We start from the raw sequence: 24235 nt of genomic DNA on the forward strand, positions 1-24235 counted from the left end.
GCTAATACTGGTACACTGGAGCAGTTGTCCTCAACGAGGGTATGCACAGGTCTTCCAGGGGTTACGTCAATTCATCTAGATCAGTGTTTTTCAGCCTGGGAGTCATGAGCCCCAGGGGGGTTACGGGAGAGGTTTTGAGGGGATTAAAAGTGCAGAACTGGCATTAGGGGGTGACAAGTATGGAAACTGCCTGGGGCCTCATGCCACAGGGGGCCCCGCAAAGCTAAGCTACATGCTTCAGCCCCAGGCAGCAGGGTTTGGGATTCAGAGACCAGAAAGGAGTACAATAGTCTGGAACGGTTGAGAATCATTGCAATGGGGGACTATGCCCACTCTCTGCCGATACCCCACCTACCTGAGAGAAGGGAAGTACCAGATACACAGACATGTAGGGTATAGCAGACACATTGGGGAGGCTGCACAGAGGAGCAATATGTCTCTTATTCCATATCCTACAGAACGCGTAGGATAGTATCAATGGGTATTCTTAGCATGTCAACCCTCTTTGCAACCCTCCACTGGCTTCTCCTTCTCTATCACAACATAAGCTTTTTGTCTTCACTTACAAGGCCCTTCACTTACTACTGAAATGTTAGGAGTACTTGTGGCATCTTAGAGACTAACAAATTTATTTGAGCATAAGCTTTTGTGAGCTACAGCTCACCTAATCGGATGCATTCAGTGGAAAATACAGTGAGATTTATATACAAAGAGAACATGAAACAATGGGTGTTACCATACACACTGTAACCAGAATGATCACTTAAGGTGAGCTATTACCAGCAGGAGAGCGAGGGGGGGACCTTTTGTAGTGATAATCCAGGTGGGCCATTTCCAGCAGTTGACAAGAACGTCTGAGGAACAGTGTGGAGTGGGGGCGGGGAATAAACATGGGGAAATAGTTTTACTTTGTATAATGACCCATCCACTCCCGGTCTCTATTCAAGCCTAAGTTAATTGTATCCAGTTTGCAAATTAATTCCAATTCAGCAGTCTCTCGTTGGAGTCTGTTTTTGAAGTCTGATCCCACTGAGGGTTACCAAAGGAAACTACAGCATTTGCTCAAGAAACTCCCTGAAAAAGCACAAGAACAAATCTGCACAGACACACCCCTGGAACCCCGACCTGGGGTATTCTATCTGCTACCCAAGATCCATAAACCTGGAAATCCTGGATGCCCCATCATCCCAGGCATTGGCACCTTGACAGCAGGATTGTCTGGCTATGTAGACTCCCTCCTCAGGCCCTATGCTACCAGCACTTCCAGCTATCTTCGAGACACCACTGACTTCCTGAGGAAACTACAATCCATCAGTGATCTTCCTGAAAACACCATCCTGGCCACTATATATGTAGAAGCCCTCTACACCAACATTCCACACAAAGATGGACTACAAGCCATCAGTATCCTCGATAATGTCACGGCAAACCTGGTGGCTGAACTTTGTGACTTTGTCCTAACCCATAACTATTTCACATTTGGGGACAATGTATACCTTCAAATCAGCAGCACTGCTATGGGTACCTGCATGGCCCCACAGTATGCCAACATTTTTATGGCTGACTTAGAACAACGCTTCCTCAGCTCTCGTCCCCTAATGCCCCTACTCTACTTGCGCTACATTGATGACATCTTCATCATCTGGACCCATGGAAAAGAAGCCCTTGAGGAATTCCACCATGATTTCAACAATTTCCATCCCACCATCAACCTCAGCTTGGACCAATCCACATAAGAGATCCACTTCCTGGACACTATGGTGCTAATAAACGATGGTCACAAACACCACCCTATACCGGAAACCTACTGACTGCTATTCCTACCTACATGCCTCCAGCATTCGTCCAGACCACACCACACGATCCATTATCTACAGCCAAGCTCTACAATACAACCGCATTTGCTCCAACCCCTCAGACAGAGGCAAACACTCACAAGATCTCTATCAAGCATTCTTACAACTACAATACCCACCTGCTGAAGTGAAGAAACAGATTGACAAAGCCAGAAGAGTACCCAGAAGTCACCTACTACAGGACAGGCCCAACAAAGAAAATAACAGAACGCCACTAGCCATCACCTTCAGCCCCCAACTAAAACCTCTCCAACACACCATCAAGGATCTACAACCTATCCTGGACGACGACCCATCACTCTCACAGATCTTGGGAGACAGGCCAGTCCTTGCTTACAGACAGCCCCCCAACCTGAAGCAAATACTCACAAGCAACCACACACCACACAACAGAACCACTAACCCAGGAACCTATCCTTGCAACAAAGCCCGTTGCCAACTGTGTCCACATATCTACTCAGGGGACACCATCATAGGGCCTAATAACATCAGCCACACTATCAGAGGCTCGTTCACCTGCACATCTACCAATGTGATATACGCCACCACGTGCCAGCAATGCCCCTCTGCCATGTACATTGGTCAAACTAGACAGTTTCTACGTAAAAGAATAAATGGACACAAATCAGATGTCAAGAATTATAACATTCAAAAACCAGTTGGAGAACATTTCAATCTCTCTGGTCACTTGATTACAGACCTCAAAGTGCAATACTTCAACAAAAAAACTTCAAAAACAGACTCCAACAAGAGACTGCTGAATTGGAATTAATTTGCAAACTGGATACAATTAATTTAGGCTTGAATAGAGACTGGGAGTGGATGGGTCATTACACAAATTAAAACAATTTCCCTATGTTTATCTCCCCCCCCCCCCACCACCACTCCCCACTGTTCCTCAGACGTTCTTGTCAACTGCTGGAAATGGCCCACCTGGACTATCACTACAAAAGGTCCCCCCCCCTCGCTCTCCTGCTGGTAATAGCTCACCGTAAGTGATCACTCTGGTTACAGTGTGTATGATAACACCCATTGTTTCATGTTCTCTATGTATATAAATCTCCCCACTGTATTTTCCACTGAATGCATCCGATTAAGTGAGCTGTAGCTCACGAAAGCTTATGCTCAAATACATTTGTTAGTCTCTAAGGTGCCACAAGTACTCCTTTTCTTTTTGCGAATACAGACTAACACGGCTGCTACTCTGAATACTGAAAGGTTGACTCCCACCTTCAGTCGGGCCATGATGCCAACTTCCACTGCTCACCTGTTTTCAAACAAGCACCTTTGTGCTTTCTCCCATGTTGTCCTTCACTCTTGGGAGGTACCCCCTGGGAACATCTGTAAAGCTACCCCTTTAACTACCTTCAGCTACCTCCTTTGATGTGATGCCTACAAATACTTGACAATGATGAGGCTGGTGATAGCACTGTTTATCAAGCTGACCAATGCTCTGTCATTGTTCCCTTGTATTCATTTATATATCTTTAGACATCTGCTGTCTTATACTTAGATTGTAAACTCTTAGGGGCAGGGACTATCATTTTGTCCTGTATTTTTACAGTGCCTACCACAACAGGGTCCTGATCCATGGCAAGGCTCCTGGGTGACAAGGTAATACAAGTTAATAATTAGGGATAGTATGGATAACCCATCTTTAAATTATATAGATTAAAAAGTAAAGTAGCTACATTGGACTTTCAAAACCAGACTATCATAACGCTGCCTATGTTTTTCATTAGGCTATAACAAAAACTTGTGATCACATTTAAGACACTACAATCACATACAAAACTGCACAAGCTTTGCTGAACTTCAATCAAATTTGACTTGTGCATAGATGTAGGATGACCATTGGTCATATGCTGTACATTTAGGTGTGTGTAGACACACAAATACACGGAAAGGAATTTATAGAGTGCAAACACGGTTAACATGGCTATGTTGTTGCCTCAAAGACATGTGGTAGTCAATGTCAAAGCCTTGCAGCAAGTGAGGATGTATAAATTATTTCTATAATTGCACTAAATTTCCAGGCAAAGTGCTCTTTCAGGGACAACGGCCTAACACCCAACCTGAAGTTTGCCTACTCTAGCTTTTACTGTAACTTAGTGATTTGTAAACTCATGTCCTCCTCACAATCTTCTTTACTAGACTATATAAACTTCACTACCTTTGCCCTCCATGAGTCTCATCTTCCAGTCTTGATATAATTTCATCCTGCCCCTTGCATCCATGCATTATGATACAGTTTTAAATTACACAATCAAATTTTTGCACAAGACCTCCACCTTATTCGATGCACAACGGGGCAGAGTTAAAGTTGAATAGGCGACCTTAAATCTGGCAATTCCTAATTTTTGATTGCTTGACTTTGCAACCTGTTAATTTTGGGGAGAGGGGAGGAAGTAAGTTAAAAACAAAATAAAGTGATTAGTGTGGGAAGGGAAAGAAAAGGAGCCTTCTTTCTCTAGCCCTCACCCTTTGCAAGCTCTCCCATCATCTGGGAGTTAGTTAAGGAGAGTATGGCTCTTCAAATCCAATAGCTACAACATGGCTAGGTCCATTTGCTCTTAGCTTCCAGTTCTGACTGAGCAATGAGTAGTCCTGTGATCATACACACTTTGCCCAATAACTCAATTTTAAGTTCTTGCATTTCAAAACATCTATAAAATATTATTTCAGTCAAAAGACATTGAAAGATACCTTTCCTTCTCTAGCACATTCTTTTACCTCAAGGAAGTCTAGCCTTTTTTTTTTTATTTTATTTTTTTTTTTAAACCGTTCCCGCCGGTAGATTTTGTATTCAGTCATGAGAACGGCTGACCACAGCTAAAAGCTAAATATACTTACATCCATCATTTTCACCTAGAGCATTCTAAATGCAACAATTTGGCAGACCACGTCTACTTTTTAACCTTAAAATTAAAGGGCAAACATGCATGTATACACATGTATGTATACACACACACACACAAAATCTAGCTTTCTAATTTATATTTTTCTTCTTTAAGAAGGGGCTTAGCCCTGAGTCCTGAAACTAGAACACAGAACTGTTGTGTTTTTATTTTAATGCTTACCCTAAATTCTAACATTACATATCATATGTATTTGATTTTAAAAAGGTAGAGAAGATAAAGGATAGTGAAATTAAAGTGGTTTTGAACATTAACTTATCTAGCACCAAAAAACAGAGTAGCTAGAGTTATTCCATTGTTCCTGAGATGCATTAATTCATCTTTAGCTTAAAGCTGTGTGTGATGTGTGAGGTTTTTTGTTTGCTGGTTTTTAAACTTAGGATCTCCATTAGGGCCACAAATTTGTGACCAAAGAGTGAAGAGAATGAAGCTAACAAACTATTTTTTCCACTATGTACATTTCTTTAACAGTTAATTTAAGATACTGGATAAACAGAATGTTTTTGAGATCACTAATTTACATTACAGTACATGTTTTAATAATAGAACTAATGCTGGGATACCTGGGTACTAAAATCCAAGAAAATACAAATGTAACAGAACAAGGATCAAATCCTCAGTTTTAATTCTTCCCATTCCTAAATATTATTTCTCAAAATAAGTATCATATTAAAACAGTAAAATGAAAGTCATGGTCTGTCTAAACTCTAAACTAGTTAGCCAACAATGAATTTAATATAATACATTTGTACCAGAGTTGAAAGCAAATATTTAATGCGCAATACCAAAAAAAAGCTTACAAGCACTCTCTGAATGTTACAATTAAGACTTTTCAGTTGCAGTAGTACTACCATGGTCAAAGGCTTCAGAAATACCTAACTGGGTTTTCACAACTGCCTGCTGTCAAACCAAGAAAAAGGACTATAGTCAATTTGGAACTTTATGAAGACATTCTTAAAATAGCAGAAACATTAAAGGTTTCATCCTCAGTAAGTCCAATTTCTGTTTGTCCCCCACTTAAATGCCATAGTTTAATTCTAGGGCCAGCTCATTAAACAAAAAATTTGGAAATTAGTTTAATTTGAAGCTTCAGGATAAATCCTTGAGATTTTGAAGGAGGAAAGTTGAATAACTGGAAAAACGTGTTATGTTTGTGATGTGGATTGAACCTGGGAAGAATTCTATTTCATGGCATCCCCTCTGGGCAGTGAATTCAAGTCACGGCCTGCTGGACAGTTACTTCTACTTAAACTGAAATACAACAATCCCTCAAATAATTTTCAAACTCACTTTACAAAACTGCTTTTAGCTACAGAGTAATCTCTGCCATTTAAATCACATTTTTATTAAGTGTCTGGTTTGCTCACTTTTCAGGTTAAATTAAGTATGAGACTGTAGCACCATCACAAAGCAGATGACTAAACATATTTTCTGCTCTCAGGTTCTTCTTGGTAAAATCATAACTTGATTTTTAAAACTGGAAATCATTTAAAAATCCTGGGAAACTATGTGGGGGAAAAAAAAAAAAAAACACTTGTCAATTATTTAACGGAAGCATTCTGCTGAAAATACCAGTGGTAACACCAGCACCAAATTACAAAAGGGAAAAAACAAAAAAGTGACTGATTATTTTTTCTAAATTCTTGAAACAAGAAAAAAAACAAACAAGCTTTTGAGTCTGCAACCTGTTCAGACTTCAAATTTAGTGTACAGTATTTCAAGTCCCTTCACTGGAAAGGGAAAATTCTGTCTTACCTGTGAGTTTTCTTTTTAGAAACCTCCATGTCAGCTAGTCTTCGTAGTAGGGCAGTCCCCATCTCTATGGCAAGGGGAAGCATACTAAATCTCTTTCGGGAGCGTGGGCTTCGGCACACCTCAGGAAGAACTAATGATCATTCTGGAGATTTTTTTTTTCCAGCTTTGGAAGCTGTATAAAAGTTTCTAAGTGCTAGTCAACACAAACCATTTGCAGCAGAGCCTTTACAAGAAATTTAGGAGTTTCCTGGAAGAATACCCTCATCTGTTTCAAACTTCTTAAAAAAGAAGCGTGTGTGGTGGGGGGAAGGGAAGGAGAATTGGACATTAATCAATTCTCTGAGGGAGGGTCAGACTGCAACATGGAGGTTCCTCAAATGAAAATTCATGGATAAAACAGAATTTTCCCTTTCAGACCCCTCCATGTTGCAGTCTTCATAGTGGGAAGCAGTAAATCATCCCTAGGGAGGGAGGATTCCATTTTCTCCTGTAGAACTGAAAAGGAATTTACAGAACAGGGTACCCCAGTAATCCTTGGTTTCAGAGTAGAAGCTGTGTTAGTCTATCCACAAAAAGAAAAGGAGTACTTGTGGCACCTTAGAGACAAACTTATTTGAGCACAAGCTTTTGTGAGCTACAGCTACCAAATGCTTCAGGATGTCAAGTCTAGTGTCTGAAAAAGCAGATGGAAAACCCTTTAGTAGCCTTACAGATTTCCTTTTAAGATTTCCATCCACAAAAAAAAGTCACTGCTCTTTTCACAGAGTGCATAGAAACAAAAGGAGAAGAGCTTTGAATGTCTCTGCTATGAATATCTTTACCTGTAGGCTCTGTTCATGTCTAACTTATGCATTTCTACTTCCCTAGGATGTCTGGATTCAACCAGAAGGGCAACATAAAACTTCCTATTATATAAGAAAGATTGTAGTCACCTTGGGGATGGAGGGCTGGCTAATTCACAGAACTACCATGTTTGAGAGAAAGTATAAGTCAGGTTTCATCGAGAGCCTGCCAAAAACAAACACTGTTTGACAAGAAAGTGGTGAATAAGCAAGATACTTTCAGTGAGAAGGGAAAAGCACCTGCAAGACTGAAAGGTAGTTCTATTCGAACTTGTAGGACATAGATCAAGATCATGCCAAGAACCTGCATATTGCCAGAGGACTGATAAGAGTGGCAACTGTCAGGAATCTATTACATGGCAATAATGAGAAATTCTTATGCATTTCTTACAGTGCGATATACCAACAGAAACTGACTTGTCTTTCTAAAACAGTGGTCCCCAAACTGTGGGGCTCACCCCCCTAGAAGGGCATGGAGGAACATTCAGGGATCACAGTGAGGCCTAGGGCCAGCCCCCATGGGGGGCAGGGAGGGAGTGCCACCCAGCCCCTCTTTATCCCCAGCTCTGCTCCAGTCCTGGTCTCCGACCACCACAGTTCCCCAATCCTGGCTCCGCTCCTGACCCCAGCCGGGGCTCCCCTTACCCTTGTCTGTGCCCTTCTCTCCTCCCCCCCTCCCTCCCCGGGAGAAGTGGCCTCAGCTTGGGGGGGCAACAGGAGTCAGGGGGGCAACCATGAAAAGTTTGGGGACCACTGTTCTAAAACAAAAAAGTGTTGCCCTTGACATCCATGGTCAGGGTGTCTTGCAAAAAAAACCACTGTGTCCTTTGCATCATCTGACCTTCCCTGATATGTATCCCTTGTAACACCAATATATAATCATCATGTGATACATAGACATCATTTGTGAATTTCCTCCGAGATGCTAGGAAAATGGTTTTTTGCACTGCTGTTGTAGCCACACTGGTTCCAGGACATTAGAGAGACAAAGTAGGTGAGGTAGTATCTTTTATTGGGCTAACTTTTGTTGGTGAAAAAGAAACTTTTGAGCTACACAGAGTTCTTCTTCAGGTCATCTTCCCAGGTGTAACCAAGGCTGATGGAAGCCAGAGAGTGGCAGTGGTATAACAAGCAGGCTACTGGAATCAGAGCGCTGAACCAGAGTTCCTTAACACAGCTACTCAGTGCATGCTTGTATGCTGGCTGGAAACACCCTGTCAAGAGAGCTACAGCAGACATTAAACTGATAAGAACAGATATTAGTTTAGGAGATAATGTTTGTACTTCACGGTCCAAGAGACACAGACAAGGTTTTTCATCTCAGGGCCAAAAGCCTAAAAACATCAAGATGCTTGATCACAGCCTTTGATAAGCCAAGAGACTACCTATGCTTGATCTTAGCTCTGAGGAGCTGAGAAGCAGGAAGGCATTTTGAGGCACTAACAGGGCAGACAGTGACAACTCCTCACTGGGCTGGACTGCACCCCAGAATGTGACTTGAATTCTGTGTAGCTTGAAAGCTTGTGTCTTTCACCAACAGAAGTTGATTCAATAAAAGATATTACCTCACCCACCTTATCTCTCTAGGAGAATGTTTATCAACTTCTTAGAATGAGCACCTGTAATTCTTTCCTATCTGTTTCCCAGCTGACTGATTAGGCAGCACTGGATATTTGTTCAAGATGGGTCCCTGTTGCAGTATTGGGTGGGAAGGGCAGGGGTGGGATCTGAGACGAGGTTCCAATGGGTCAGGTCTAAGAACCAAGCCGTGAGGCTTAATGAGGTGTAATCACTGTAGTCTGCTCCTTCACAATCTGTGTTACCATTTTGATCCTCAGTGGCTGCAGGGAGTTGGGGATAGGAAGAAAACAAAAAAAAAAGGAGACTTTTAGCCCACTTTCAAAGATATGGGGACCACAGCCTCCGCTTGTGAGTGTGCATCTCACATGGTACCTCTTGGCTTTCCAAATGGAGTTGGATGCAAACGGATTCACAAATAGGCTTTAAGTCTGACCCATGAGGCACAGAAAGGCTAGCTGTTGTAAACTGCATTCCTTTGGTTCTAAGTTCATCTTCAGATGCTAACTTTCCTTCTTTGTGTAGAACCATGGTGGGAGGGAAGGAGAGCAAGCGAGCATACACGCTTGTTTCTGCCAAGGGCACAAGCAAGAATATTTCTCCCAGCAGGGCTGAAGATCTTCAGCCTTTGCAGGCACATACAGACTGTTTCCAAAGAATCAAAAATGCTGGAAATGCAGGTGTATGCTTGACGGCTCACAGAACGAGACAGGTTATACTCTATATCTCGTCTCTGGGCTATATCCCTCTCCCAAGTCAATGAGGGGTCCAGCTATGTTCCCTTTACATGGGATCTGGTATCTGTGCAGATGACAAGTTCCTCCAGACTCAACATCAGGCAGCCGTTAAATAATATTAAGAATGAGTTCATTGAGATACCAATACTGGATCTGGACCAAGAACTTTATATACTATTTTGCTGCAATTGCTGGCTGGAAGCAAAGCAAGAATTGTGCCAGGCATACGCACAAGACCAACTAGCCCAGGAGCTGAGTCAGATTTTTCCTATGAGAAATGTGCTAATGTTTGGCAAATAAGACACTATTTTCTTTTCTCTCCCTCCTGCCTCCCCCAAATAAAGAGATTGTCCCGGACAATAACTTAGATGCTGGAGTTTTATGAGGGCTGTAATTGGCTCTTCAAACCTGTTTGCTCAAAGCCATGTTTCTGATGGCTTTTTAGCAATGGTTGCTGGGTCCAGTGTAATATGACAAGAAGGCTGTCCAGACAAGGGTAAACATGTATCCCTTTCACTTGAAGGAAGGGATGAATTGTGAATATCCATGTAGACGTTACGAGTCCAAAAAGGGAATACTTTGTTGTAGCAGAGACTAAGTATCTCTGGGTGAGTCTCCCCAATCACATCTTCAGTAGACCTCTGGGAGCTTTATTTTCACATTCCAAAGTCTTGGAAAGAAAATGCTGCAATGATGGATTTTAGTATTTCTAACTGGAATATATGATCTCCTTCTGGACTTTGAGGAACCAGAGATCTAAAATTTGTACCACAAAGAATCTTTTACTTCTTCCAAAATATTCATCTCTCACAGAACTGGTTCTTATTGTTTCAATGTGTGGGAGATGGACAATGCACGCTTCATCTTCTGATGCTATAAAAGTTCTTGCTGATAGTGCGGATTTATTTTAATTTACTGTGAGTAAAGGATAAACTTCTCCCTAGGACAATAAGTGAGTTCTACTGAATATCCTTCCCTGATTATCTCAAGCTCCTATTCTCTGGAGGTGATTCACTTCTAGATCAGGGCCCACCCTGACGCATCCCTGCTCAGGGGAGGGAGTTCTTCCCAAAATTGGGAAACCCAAAAAATAAGAAGCTTTGAAGGCTGGATGGTTTTCCAGAGAATCCCAGTCTTGGTCTTCCAAGTCCACGAGAGAGAACGACCGCTTCCCAATTTGTAATATCCATGCTGGAATCTGGAGGAGGATTGGCTTCAAAGGAAATACCTGCTGAAATAAGGTAATTTGAAGTGTCTCTCACTGGCAAGGACTTAACCCCTTGTCTAAAGTCTCAGCGTCTGCTTTGCTTCTATGCTCCCAAAATGCTTACAACAAGATATTTGGAAGGGTATCAGAGTTTAGCCTGTAATTCCAGTTTCTTCAAGTGCAGCCATAGCTGCCCCCGGGACACAACTTTGAAGCTTTGAATGTTCAGCAAGTTAAAGACATAAGGTGGATGACGTAATCTCTTTTATTGGACCAACTTCTGTTGGTGAGAGAGACAAAATTTCGAGCTTACACAGAGCTTCAGACCAATAAAAAGATATTACCTCACCTACCTTGTGTCTCTAATATCCTGGGACCAACATGGCTACAACATTACATACAGCAAGTCAGAATCAGGTGAAGCATCAGTCCTAAAAAAGCTAATAAAGAAATCTAGTTTAGAATAGATTGTTTTTCTTTTTCCCCTGCATGCTCACAAGCTGCTAACAGTTAAGCATAGACCTCCACAATAAGACTACACCCAGACGCTCAGGCTGAGACTACTGTATCCAAGTTTAGTCTGAGTGATTTTATTCTCATCTGTGGGTTTAGCAAGATTACTCTCTTCAACTGGTATGATTATGCCCTTTAACAAAGTCACAACAGGCTTAACCTTAGGCAGACTAATGAAGACTTTAGGTAGGGAATTGCCACTCCATCTTAAAATCACACCCTCAAATAAGGGGATGAACAACATGGCTCTTCCACTTTGCAAGTTATTTTGTTTGTTTCATTTTCTAAAAATCCATAAGCACTTGTGAAGTTAGATCCTCTCCCTGTGCAATTTGTGCTTAACTATGGAAAGCTTAGTCAGTCTGAGCATCTTGCTCAAAAGCCTCAACTTTAGAGATTTCTCCTAGAGACCTAGATGGGACACTCATGAGACGTGTTACGACTTTGCGGTTTCCTTTTAAGATCTGATTGTGAGAAACACTCTTCACCAGACCTTGGATCAAACCTTCAAGAGAAGTGGGGAGAAGCCCTCTGAGGGGGAAAGTGCGTTACCAGAGAGATTGAAAGGACAGTCTGCAGGCATATATCCCTCATTTCTCTACAAGGAAAAAAGAGTAGCCACTTTATGACCTCCTGTGTGAATTCTGGAGGATAGAAGGGGAGATATAGCAGGCTCATCTCCCAAGGAGGGAATTCAAATCATTTTACCCTGTGCTCCTTGCTGCTGGGTCCAAGCTAAGCAAGAACCGACTGCACAGAATGAGGTGTGAGCTGAAGCCACTGGAGACAAGGGACCCGTTGGTATCAGGGAGGCGACAGGAAATGAGACAGCTGTGGCCTTGCAAGTAAAATAGCTTGTGTGAAAGGGGAGATGCTTTGTAGCCTTCTCAGCCATCTCACAGTCCACACCTACTAACTGGCTTGAAACAGAAATTTCATCCTCCTGATTGTCATGGGGTGAGACCATGCCTTACCCCAAGATTCAGGAGTCTCCAGTGAAAACTCTCAGCCTTCAGGACAAGCAGAAAAGAAAAGGGATCCCATATTTTGGGGAAGGGGAAAAACTTACCCCCAAGTTTGACACTGATTCTAGCCTGGTCTCCATGAAAGAAGCTTCCATGCAGTCTGCTCAACTGTCTTGACATGGCCTTGCCCACGTGCTTGCTGGGAGCTGAATTCCTGTGGCCTGCTGTCTGCCATTTCTGGAGAGGGTGAGAAGGCGAGGTGCTGTTCTCCAAACCCTCCTCAGAAAGCCAACCTAATTTTTTTTTTTTAAGTTTAGTCTTTTTGAGGAAAAGCCTCAGAGCCATTGAAGAATTTGAGACACACTTGTTGATAATCTTTTAAGAATCCTGCAGAAGCTTCTGCAATAATCTCATGTGCACGCAGCTTGTAGGCAGACAACTCTGGAGCTCAGCCTTAGAGCAAAGGCTCTAGTTGTCATGGAGATGGTGAACACCCCACTTTGAAAAATGATGTGGAGGGGCCCGAGAATGGACCATTTTTAATACTTAATATTTAACTCTATTATTGAGAACTCAAATTAGCATAGCTCTAAAAATGACAACCCTATTGCTGCTTGGACACTGCCTCTTGTAGAACTCTTTTAAAGAGCAGTATGTTGAAAAAAGGGCTTACTCTCTGCCAAACAATTCCTGCATAAAATATTCTTAAATGTAGGTATCTTATGCATGAAAACATTACATTATAGTCCTTGCCCCCTTTTTAGTCCCCTCCCCCATTCCCCTTCAAGAACCAACCTTACATGGGGAAAAAAAAATGAGGGAAGAAAGTGGATTCCTTATTTCAACTAGAAAGCAACAGAAGTATCAACTCAAGAATTCTATTCACACTACTTCCCTATTAAAAAAAAGAAAAAGGTGTGCGTGCGAGTGCATCTTATCCTAGACCTCAGACAATTAGAATTAATTCACCAGCTCAAATTCAGAATGTTGACACTAGCTTCCATAATCAACTCTTTGGAAGCAGAATTGGTTTTCTGCTCTTAACCTTCAGGAAGCTTATTTTCAAGTAGTGATTCACCCAGCCCTCAGAATACATCAGTGGTTCTCAATTAATTTACCATTGTGGGCCTCATCCAATACTACCTGTATGGCTCTGAGGACGTCACATGGGCCACAGCTGTGTGCTGATTCGGCTGCAGGTTTGGAACATCTCTTCAGTTCAACCACTATCACTACCGTCTGTCTACAACCTAAGAGTTTTCACAAGATATCTGATGGTAGTAGCAGCACATCCAAGATGACAAGGAATACACTTCTACCGTACTTGGATGATTGGCTTCGGAGAGTGAAATCCCCACTGTTGTCCCACCTTAACGAGCTTCTCATATACTTCTAAAATCAGTTTTCTAACAGTAAACTAGCTGTGATCTCAAGAATATGGAATCTCACATCACTAACAGCAACATTTACTGATTCAAATCACCACTAGCTGACTTCCTACAACACAGTAATTAAATTTGAGAGCAAGAGGTTTTTTGTTTTGGCTTTGGATTATGTAATAGGTCATGCCTAAAAAAAAAGATTTTTTTTAAATTATCTAGAGGTTAGTTACATTGTAATTGATTTTCCTTCAGTTTTGACATCTCTTGTTTTCATCCACAACTGTCGTAGACTTTTTAGTCATTAAGATTACTTGCTATTTGTTTAGTTACATCCCTTTTACTGAACCTTGTTTAACACCAAATTCTTTTGTGTTGCAAAAATACTTAAGTAGCATATAAGGAGTGTATTTTATAAGTCAACCTACATACTTAATGAAAAATACTTGAGTACTGGGTCCTCTCACAGAGCTAAGGAAAAAATGTGTTTTTAAAGGATTGAGTTAATGAGTTATGAAATCCGCATTTCAAACATTCCCCTTTTAAGGTACATTCAGTTTGCCACAACAGTTGCCATATTATACATGGAACAAATTTACAGTTGCACAATTTGCACAGACTACATCTTTCTTTATCCCAGGGTAGCCTTGTAGCAGCACCACATGATCGCATGACCATAAACTCAGTTGCAATTCCCTGTCCATGGGGCTTCTCCAGAGCTTCCAGTTTGTTCAGTATGCAACAGCACACATTTATTTTCAGTATTTTACACCAGTCCTGCCTTCTTTACATTGCCCTAAGTTGACGGATGGACTATAAACTGACAATGTTGGTTTTTCAAACTTTTAATGCTATAGGCCCAAGCTATATTAGACGCGGAGGCCTCATTTTGACAGGTGTCTGCAGTCATACACCAATAGCCTTTCAGTGAACCATCTTTGCATCTCAGGTTGGTAAAACAAACATGCCTTTACTGAGGAGGGTTCCAGAGTATGGAATCTACTATACCCTGAAATTCAACCCAGTACTTACTTCACTTTTTTTTTTAAATGCCTAAAATATTTTTATCTGACTGCAAATAGTGTAAGTTGTCATCTCCTCCCTTAGAAAAGAACAATCATAGTTGGCCCCACATCTGTTATATTTCTCTCATTCCTTTCCCTCCAGCAACTTTTAATTGCCTTATTTGCTTTTTATTTGTTTGACTATTATGATAGTGGTTAACATTGTCTTTACTTGGAACCCCAACTTTATGAAACCTAGATGGGACAGATTTATACCCAGAGTCCATGTGCTTTAAGGACCCTCTTACCAAAAACAGCCCAATGAAAAAAAGTGCAAACTCTGTAGTGTCTGGAGAAAATACAGCCAGGCTTCTATGTAATTTAAAATAAATCTTGTAATTTTCCTGACTCCCACCAAAATCACTGTTCCACTGTGGCATTTATCAATATTCAGTGAAACGCAGGGTTTCCACTGAAATACTGACACCTCAAAGAAGGTCTGCAAAATGAGGGGTTGTACTGTGTGACTACATTATGTCAGATTCCTGCTATATAATGCAGCAGATAGGCTGCATGGGAATCCACTCAGTTCTCTGGGCGAGAAACTAGTGTTCTAAATGCGGACGTTTTTGGGTGGCCTATACAGAACACAGATGCATGTTCAGATAGAACTGGAAAGCCCTCCAGACACTAAGTTAGTGTCAGCAATTGGATAGACGGAAACAGATGGGAAACCTACCATATAGAAAAAAATGCTATTGAGTAAAACAAAGGGAGCAGCCTTTAAGCAGCACCTTATTCCCTCCAGAAGATAAGGTGACAATGCAATCAACCCTCTGAACTTAGTTGATGTCTATCTTACTTGTTGGCACTAGATTCTTTCTCTAGGCTTCAGCTGAATAATTTAGTAGTAGACACTGTGGTAGAATAAAATGTGAAAGAAAAGAAGGACCATTGGTTGCTCAGATGTGGCAAATCCTATTAAGCCTAGTATCCTATTTAGACTTAAGTAGTTCTTACTTTGACCTTTGTCTTTTTTCTGGCTAGAGTGGCTTCCTAGAACAGAGGTGGGCAAACTATGGCCCGCGGGCCCGTCCTGCCCGGCCCTTGAGCTCCCAGCCCCGCCACTGCTGTCCCTCCTCCCCCGTAGCCTCAGCTCGTCACGCTGCCAGCGCTCTGGCCCGCCACTCCTCTGGGCAGCGCAGCTGGCTCCGGCTGGGCGGCGATCTCCTACTGCTCTGAGCAGCATGTGAAGGTTGCGGGGGGGTGGGGGGGGGGGTTGGATGGGGCAGAGGTTCTGGGGCAGTCAGAGGACAGGGGGCGGTTGGATAGGCGTGGGAGTCCCCGAGGGCCTGTCAGGAGACTGGGGACGGGGGCGTGGATAGGGGTAGAGGCAGTCAGGAGACGGGGGGGAGTGGGTTGGATTGGGGCGGGGGGGTGGCCAGGCTGTTTGGGGAGGCAAAGTCTTCCCTACCCAGCCCTCCATATAGTTTTGCAACCCCAATGTGGCCCTCAGGCCAAAAAGTTTGCCCACCTCTGTCCTAGAATGATGCCAAATTCTTTAGATTATTTTCTACAATTTGTGGTGTAGAAGTCTGAAAAAACAACAGTATCGATTTAGAGTCCATTCACCACTTTAGGGCAATATAAAGGCGGCAGGGCTGGTGTAAAATGCTGAAAATAGGTAAGTGCTGTCACATACTGCACAAGCTGCAAGCTCCGGAGAAGCCCTGTGTAAAGGGGACTGCAATTGAGTTCACGGTCATGAGAGCATGTGTTGCTGCTATGAGGTTATCTTGGGATAAGGCATCACATGCAACATCTCTTCTGTATCAAAATTTTGCTTCAAACCAGTAATTGCTGGCTGTGCAGGCAAGCCTCTTGGAGCTGGCCCACAGGGGTGAACTTCTTAAGAATTAATGAGGAAAAACCAGATTTGCGCTTATTAGCCCAGACTGGAAAATTCACTAGGAGTCTGGAAATAGAACAGAGAAAAAGTAACAGGTTTCAGAGGAGGAAACTTCTCCCATGGAAACAGAGTAGTTTAAAAAGACAGAAACCCTTGAAAGAAGATTCAGAAGGGTCATGATGTTCTTTCCCATACATCCCCACGTATGCAGCCTTTCTTCAAATTAACTGTTTCTTCAAGATGTCTTGCTGAGTCCTTGCCTTGCATTCTCCAGCACATGAAGATCTAACAGCAACTAGCTTCCCATTTTGTCTACTTGAGATACAGTAGGGGCATTTTAACAGTTAAGAAAGCTGAGTTGGGTCACTGAGCATAATCCTGCACTTTCATCTATCTGGCATCAGTCATAACAAAAAGAGAACAAGTACTTGAGGGGAAAAAAGCAGTGTTACCAATATCAAACTAAAACAGACCAAAAACTACAGCGAAGGAGATGCAAGTGGGAAGTAACGGTACTGGAAAATTGTTTTGATTGGAGCTGTGGCCTGAATATGAAAGGTGAATAAAATCTACAATCCTGAATGGTGGAGCTGAAGGTATTAAAAAAAGTGTATTTTATATATTTGTCTATGATAAGTGTTTAAGTATAAGAATTTTTTTTATAATTAAATTAAATACATTCACAGACTAATTATTCAAATTATGTTGAATTTAGACTGCTTTTCTCTCTACCCCTTGCCCAAAACAAAACCATGACATTTTTATGATAAAACTACAATGAATCTGACTCCTAGAAAAACAAAATTATTGTAACCACACACAAGTGCCAGCACACAGAATTGTAGTTTCTACATACCGCCCACACAGCACTTTTTGAACATGTGATTAGGAGGGCTGATGCATGATCACACTAAATTCCTTCCCTCAGCTCACACATCAAGAACTTGCCGTCTCAGCTGCATTCTTCTTCAAACAGCCACTGTAACCTTAGCAACCCTCTGCTCCTAATATGGACAGCTGGTCCATTTAGAGTCAGCCCTAGTTGGCAACGAAAATGGTTGTTCCCTCAAATTCGGAAGAGCTTGTCCTCTTAATTCCCAAACTACTAATCACAGGGGTTGATTTAAAATTTTGAAACTTGATTAGCACTTTTGTTCAGTTCCAGAGATTTGTGCAGCATTTTAATCTGTTTGAGCTAAAAAAAACCTGAGGAGTTATTTCCTATGTATTTTTCAAACATTGTTAATCAAAGTAAGTGTCATAGTACATAAAACACAGTTTGAGAAAATATTTGGGGGAGGGAAGGAAAGAGAACAGACTAAGCTGTAAGGAAAGATCTCTGAAGATCCTACTGTAAAAATAAACTGAAAATCTTGATGTGCCAGTATATTAAATTGTAAAGCTGCAAACACCCAAAGCATTTTTCTCAAAGCTGAAAATAATGATTTTAGTAACCTGCAAGAAGCTATCTACATTTTTGTTCCGTAACTATTCCTGACTAACGACCATTTACAAACACATACTTAACCCATGCAAGGGCAATCACTCGGAAGATGCCTTTGTGCTCTTGTATTCTTGTAAAAAAAAAAAAAAAAGGGGGGGGGGGGGGAAGAGGGTCTCAAGGGGTTGGTATAGGAGTGTGTGGCGAACTGGCCATTGATGACAAAATTTAAGATTAATCTCAAAATACTTCAGGATTAATAAAAACCAAGATTTGTGCACAGCTGAACTTATCAAATATATGACATCTCTTTCATAAGATCTCTCTTATGATTCTTTTTTCCACTCAAAGCGTAACATTTACTCCCTTAATTCTACCACAGGGAATATATACATCAAGTAAGGTAAATACATTCTGGCATATCTTCAGGTGGTAAAAGAGGTAACCATTCTTTTCATTTCAGAATTCCAAGGATTTGAGAGGAGAACTGGATATGAATTTTTCTATTCAATAGCAACGCAGAAGTTCCTCTATGTTAAACACAATTTTCAATCTTCACCAGTCTATTTGTTTAAAATTTTACTTCAATACACAGAGTTTCTATTAAAGTCCTCAGATGACAGCACTCACTCATTTATTCCATCATACTTCAGTACAACATAGGCAATATACTACAGGACAATTTTCAAAGGCCACGGCTTCCCCAGTGGCACAGCACCTTGATTCTGGACTTTATTAATCTACTCTTCTGATTTACCTTGCATTCTATCAAGTTCAGCAGCAATTCAAACACCTTCAGCAGCAACAAACTTTCCATCATTCATCTGTCATCCACCTTGAAAACAGGCAAGAGTTCAAAACAAAATTTAAAAATAGAAATGACTTGGGTAAAATATGCAATAGTAAAAGACAAGGATTACATTAAAAAGGATATACTTCGAACAGCTAGATAAGGATAAGATTAAATATAAAAGTAGAAAATGGCAAGACAAATACTAAGACGGGTCAAGACTTAAAAACTCATAAAAAAAGACTATATATAAAGTGTCTCACTGTAAAGCCCAGCCCCCAAATAATTTGTATGGCTCTTTTATGCACCTTCTATTTTTCAGATCCTTTTTAAAATGTAGACACCAGAACTGGACACAGGACCCTACAGCTACTCACATTTATCCACCCAGAGACCACATGTGGAGTCCCCATTTACTTCCTCAGTACAGGACTGGGGAAATAACTACTTGCAGATTGGAGTCCTGTGTTTGTAAAGCACCTAGCACAGTGAGACCCTGATCCTGAATGCAGTTTTTGGATGGTACCACAATACAAATCATAAAAATTAAATGGGATAAAAATAGAAATAATTAAAATAAATCCTATATATGAAGCAGGAAATCTAAATTAATCTTAATGACAAGTTTGTTGTGAGAACTGGGGGAACATGCACAACAAAATTTATAAAATATAATCAATTCATTCCTGTGATTTGATTACACCATTGTAGGCTGCTGGACTGGTCCATCCTCTATGTGAGCCAGGGGACATCAACTCCAAGAGGATTTTGAGCTGTTTAAGCCACACTATTGTCCCAGTAGTTAGACACAGAAGAGACACAGAAGAGACCCAATTAGGTCATGTAGCCCATCCCTCCTTTGTAGCGTAGGATTGTTCTATGCATTCTGTTTTTCAGTCCTCTGTACGCCTAGTTTTAACAGTCTCAATGATTTTTCCACAACTTATTTTGGGAGACTTTTCCATAATCAAATACATCTTTCTGTTAGGAAGGTTTTTCCTAATATTCTGTCTAAATTTTCTTTTGCTTAATTTAGTCACACTATGCCCTGTTCCACTCCTTTGTGCCACTCTGAACAATTTACTCTTTTTTCTTGGTGTTCACATCTTCAAGATACTTATAGACCAATATGTCCAGGTCCACCCCATCTGATATAATTATTTAGCCAGTCCACACCCATGTAAACTATTTTAATCTTAATTCATAGAACAATCCCTCCAGACCCCTAATCACTGTATTAGTCTCCTCTGAATTCTTGTCAGTTTAAACTATATCTTTCTGAAAGAAGAGGCCAGAAGAGAAACCTCAGTGTTGGCTTTTGAGGTTTGTTTGACCAAGGAAGCACTATTAAAATTATTTTAGTTTTGGAAATTCTTGGTCCTCTTCAAATATAACATGATAATTTATATGTAAAGTGCAACATTTTCTCCTTGGAGCTCATGCATCAGGACACAGTGGCTGGTTTAGGTGAATACCTGAAAGAAATAAAGAACTATGTATATGCTGAAGTAATCTACCAGCTAATTCAAGCTACCTAGATATTTTTATGACCTCAATTTTTTTTCATTTCCCCCATCTGCAGTGAAAGACAATCCTAAATATACCAAAACCATCCAGTTAAAGGTCAACCAACAGAGAATGCTGGTGAGGAAATTAAGACCTTCCTTACACAGGAAAATTTTACCAGGGAAAACAAATGCAGTTAAATAGCTTGTATCCCTGTATTGACAGTATTATTCTGGTATCAGAATTTCTCTTTTCAGTTTAGCTTAAACCCTTTCCCAAGCAAACAACTAAACTGAAAAAAGCCACTCATACGCCAGAAGATGATTATCCACACAAAGGATGATACCAGTATAGGTATATCAGTTTAAATTCAAACCTTAGGTTATAAAGGGGAAAAAAAAACAAAAACATCTTCCTGGCATAGACGAGGGTTGACATATGCTGACTTCCTGGAAGTAAGTTTTAAGAAGGGATAAGGAGAATAAGCTTTTGGCAGACTGTTCCAAGTATAGGGATAGCAGAAATGAACCCATAAAATCAAAGGAGTGGGAGAAAGAAAAGAAGGAAGCAGTGAGCAAAATACAGGGAGGAGGAAGTTATAGTGGAGGTTTACGTGAAGACAAGGAGCATGAATATTCTGCAGTAAGAGAGGCAGTGATAGGATTCAAGTAGTGAGCGCCATGGCTAGAGAAAGGGAAGTAGTATATTATACTTCAGAAGCCGCATTTTAGGTAAACTGTGAGGGAGGAGAGAAAGAAGTAGGGAAAATGGAGGAGGTTACACTTATCAGGGCAAAACAATGGAGCCTAAATTAATTATTGGGGGCGGGGGGGAAGAAATGGCCTGCAAAGACTTAAAGAGCGCGTTAGCTCTCCAATACTTTTACGTCAGATGCCTCCCAAACTTGAGCCCACAGCCCAGGCAGATTCTCCAAGGCCACTTGAGTGCCAAATCTCATAATAAAAGTGGCATGAAAAGACTTATTTTTTATATTTTAATGGATGAATATTACTCATCCAAACATTTTTATAAAAATTCTTTAAACTTTGTTTTAATTTTTTGAGCAGAGTCTGCACAGTCTTTTAAAACCACAGTAGATCTTTGGTTTTTTAAATGTTAGTTCTACCCTCTTATTAGAAGATTCAGTAAATGCAGCAGAATTTACCAAAAATAAGGCAGTGTAATTTTGATATGTACTATAAAAAAACCCAAATATCTATGAATTCTTTCAGCATGTTACCCTTCTCTTTCCTTCCATCCATTGGTTCCCCCTCCATCTACCCATTGAGAGCCACTGCTGACTTTACCTCAGCACCCTGTACTTATTCTAGTTACAACTTGCAGAGTAGTCTTTCCTCTTGTGTACTTCAGTTTCAACTAGCTATATTACATGTATTTCTTTCTATAGTGTCTGTCAGGAGCCAAAAATTGTAAACAGACATTTCCAATTACTGTGAGAAGCCTCAGCTGTCCATGAAGCTTCCCATTGTAGCACTAAGACTTAGAAACTCATTTGCCTGAGTGCCTAATCTCAAGGTTCAAAGCCCCTTGTAACATTTGTAACCCACACAGTTTCCCAGGAAAAACCCAGTTAGGTCATAAGATCTTTAGGTTGAGGGGGACCATACCTGCAATACTATCCCTCCTTGTGAAAGCATGTGGAGGCACTCACAGTGTCAGACAGCAGTTCAGAATATTTTCTTTTTTATTGGGTTGGTATGATGCCACCTCAGAGCTTTCATAGCCAAAGGAGAGGGCGGAGGTGATGCCTGCCTGGTGTTAGCTGCCTGAGAAGGGCCTGTACAGCAGACTTTCAACGGAAAGTCTTCCCCACTTAGAAATGTTGAACCCTGGTCACCAGGAAAGACAGCCATGTTTAATTCCATTAGTGACACCACGTTGGATATGGATTGGCGCACACAAAGGAATCTTCTGGCCTAATAAAATGGTGTACAGTGGAACTAGAAAGATAAATGGTGGGCCTCCTACTGCCTACTTGTTTTTCCACACCTGGGTTACTGGCCTTCTCATTACTTCACGGCCAGCCGCTTACAGATCAGAAGGGAAGGCAGACGCTGGGGACAATATCCTGGACGTTAAAGTGTGGTGACCCACAGAGTCAGTTGGAAATGACAGCCCAGTAGTTAGCCTATGGAAATCCACAGAAGCGGCAGGTGATGACAGCCCAATATTTCCCCCCATCCCTCTATTACATTTTACTAGAGAAAATGAGGAGGGGTATATAAACTATTGTTTAGGACAGCTGCAGATGACCTGACCGTGGTTAAAACGGTACTCTGCTGGCCTTCCTCCCAAAAGGAAGAATTTTCCTATGTATATGTATGCACATATGCCACAGAAATAATCTGGTCTTTTCTTCATTTATATTCCATGTTACACTCCATGAAGGTGAACAATGTAACCAGGTGCTGCGAATCATTCACCCAACTGCACTGTGAGAAAAGGGAAATTCAGCCCTGGCAACCAGCTGCGAATTAATCAGCCAAATTATTGAGCCAAATAGTCAGAAAACTGAAATAAAGTTTAGCGTTTTCCTTAGAAAAAGCGTTGAAGCAGAGAGATCTGCTTGTTTGTGCCTGTCACTGTGGAGGCAAATAAAGCTGTAGTGAACTACTGTGGTAGGACATTCAAATGCTGTCAATTCTGACAGATTTGGTTCTGTCCCTAAGTTGCAATACCCATTGTAACAGAGCTGCAGACCTTAGCATTAGTGTTTATCACCACAAGTTACTAAAGAAATAAAGGTTTTAGAGTGGTAGCCGTGTTAGTCTATCAGCAAAAACAACGAGGAGTCCCTGTCGCACCTTAGAGACTAACAAATTTATTTGGGCATAAGCTTTCGTGGTCTAGAACCCACTTCATCAGATTCATGCATGCATGAATCTGATGAAGTGGGTTCTAGCACACAAACGCTTATGCCCAAATAAATTTGTTAGTCTCTAAGGTGCCACAGGGACTCCTCGTTGTTTTTTAAAGAAATAAAGCAATTCAGGGTTGAGGAAGGGGGTGTGTATACACACACACACACACACACACCCTTTCATTGGCTGGACAGTCCAACATTCCAAGAAGGTTGCTGCACAGTCCAATACATATTACTATGAGATGCAAAGGTTTCCAGTTCTCAGCTGGTAAAGGACGGGGGGGGGGGGGAAGAAGAGAGAAAAGAGTAGAGAAGAATAAGTCAAAAACTGCAAATTAAGAGAAACTTTCATTTGTTGTTTATTCACTTGGACACATGCTATAATCTTGAACTGAAATAACCTTGCTATTCTAATTGACCCAGTTTTATTCTTGACAAGATGGGATTTCCTTATTTGCTATTTTTAAGGGGGTGCATAATATTTAACTGCTCTGCAGGTGAAGAGAAAAAAAAAGCTTGTTTTTCTAACAATATTTCATATGGATAAAAATTAAATTTGGTAGTGGGTGTTAACATTCTGCAAAATACTTCAAAAATAACGTAAGGTCTCAAAGCCCTCTAATTTCACTCTTCTGCCTTTATTATTAAAAATAAGGAATTAGGTTCTGTGTCTTATCCAATGTTTTATTTATTCTAAGCATTTGTTTATTAAGCAGTTTAAAACCATGTTTTATCCCTCTGTAGAACTATTGTACAGAATGTATATGCCAAAATTAAAACAGATGTACACACATGAAAATTTGATCAAAGTTAGTAATGTAATGTAACTAACAAAATAATGTACGAATTAACAAATAGTAACTTTAGAGAGACATGGTGAGGGAGGTAATATCTTTTATTGGACCTAATTCTATTGATGAAAGACAAGCTTTTGAACTACACAGAGCTCTT

General features: G+C 40.9%; 1 protein-coding gene across 3 annotated transcripts in view; it reads right to left on the reverse strand.

The window, feature by feature from the left end:
• Nucleotides 1-24235, reverse strand: part of FRS2 (fibroblast growth factor receptor substrate 2) — an 84737-nt gene that overhangs the window by 21268 nt on the left and 39234 nt on the right. Inside the window, exon 2 of one of the 3 annotated variants that reach the window (XM_084633363.1) lies at nt 18862-18939. The exons of the other annotated variants lie outside the window; for them this stretch is intronic. The gene's annotated coding sequence lies outside the window, so the exon portion shown is untranslated. The remainder of the gene's footprint in view (nt 1-18861; nt 18940-24235) is intronic. 3 annotated transcript variants of the gene reach the window in all.

This window comes from Lepidochelys olivacea, assembly GCF_965140295.1.
Source record: "Lepidochelys olivacea isolate rLepOli2 genome assembly, chromosome: 1".
NCBI lineage: Eukaryota > Metazoa > Chordata > Testudines > Cheloniidae > Lepidochelys > Lepidochelys olivacea.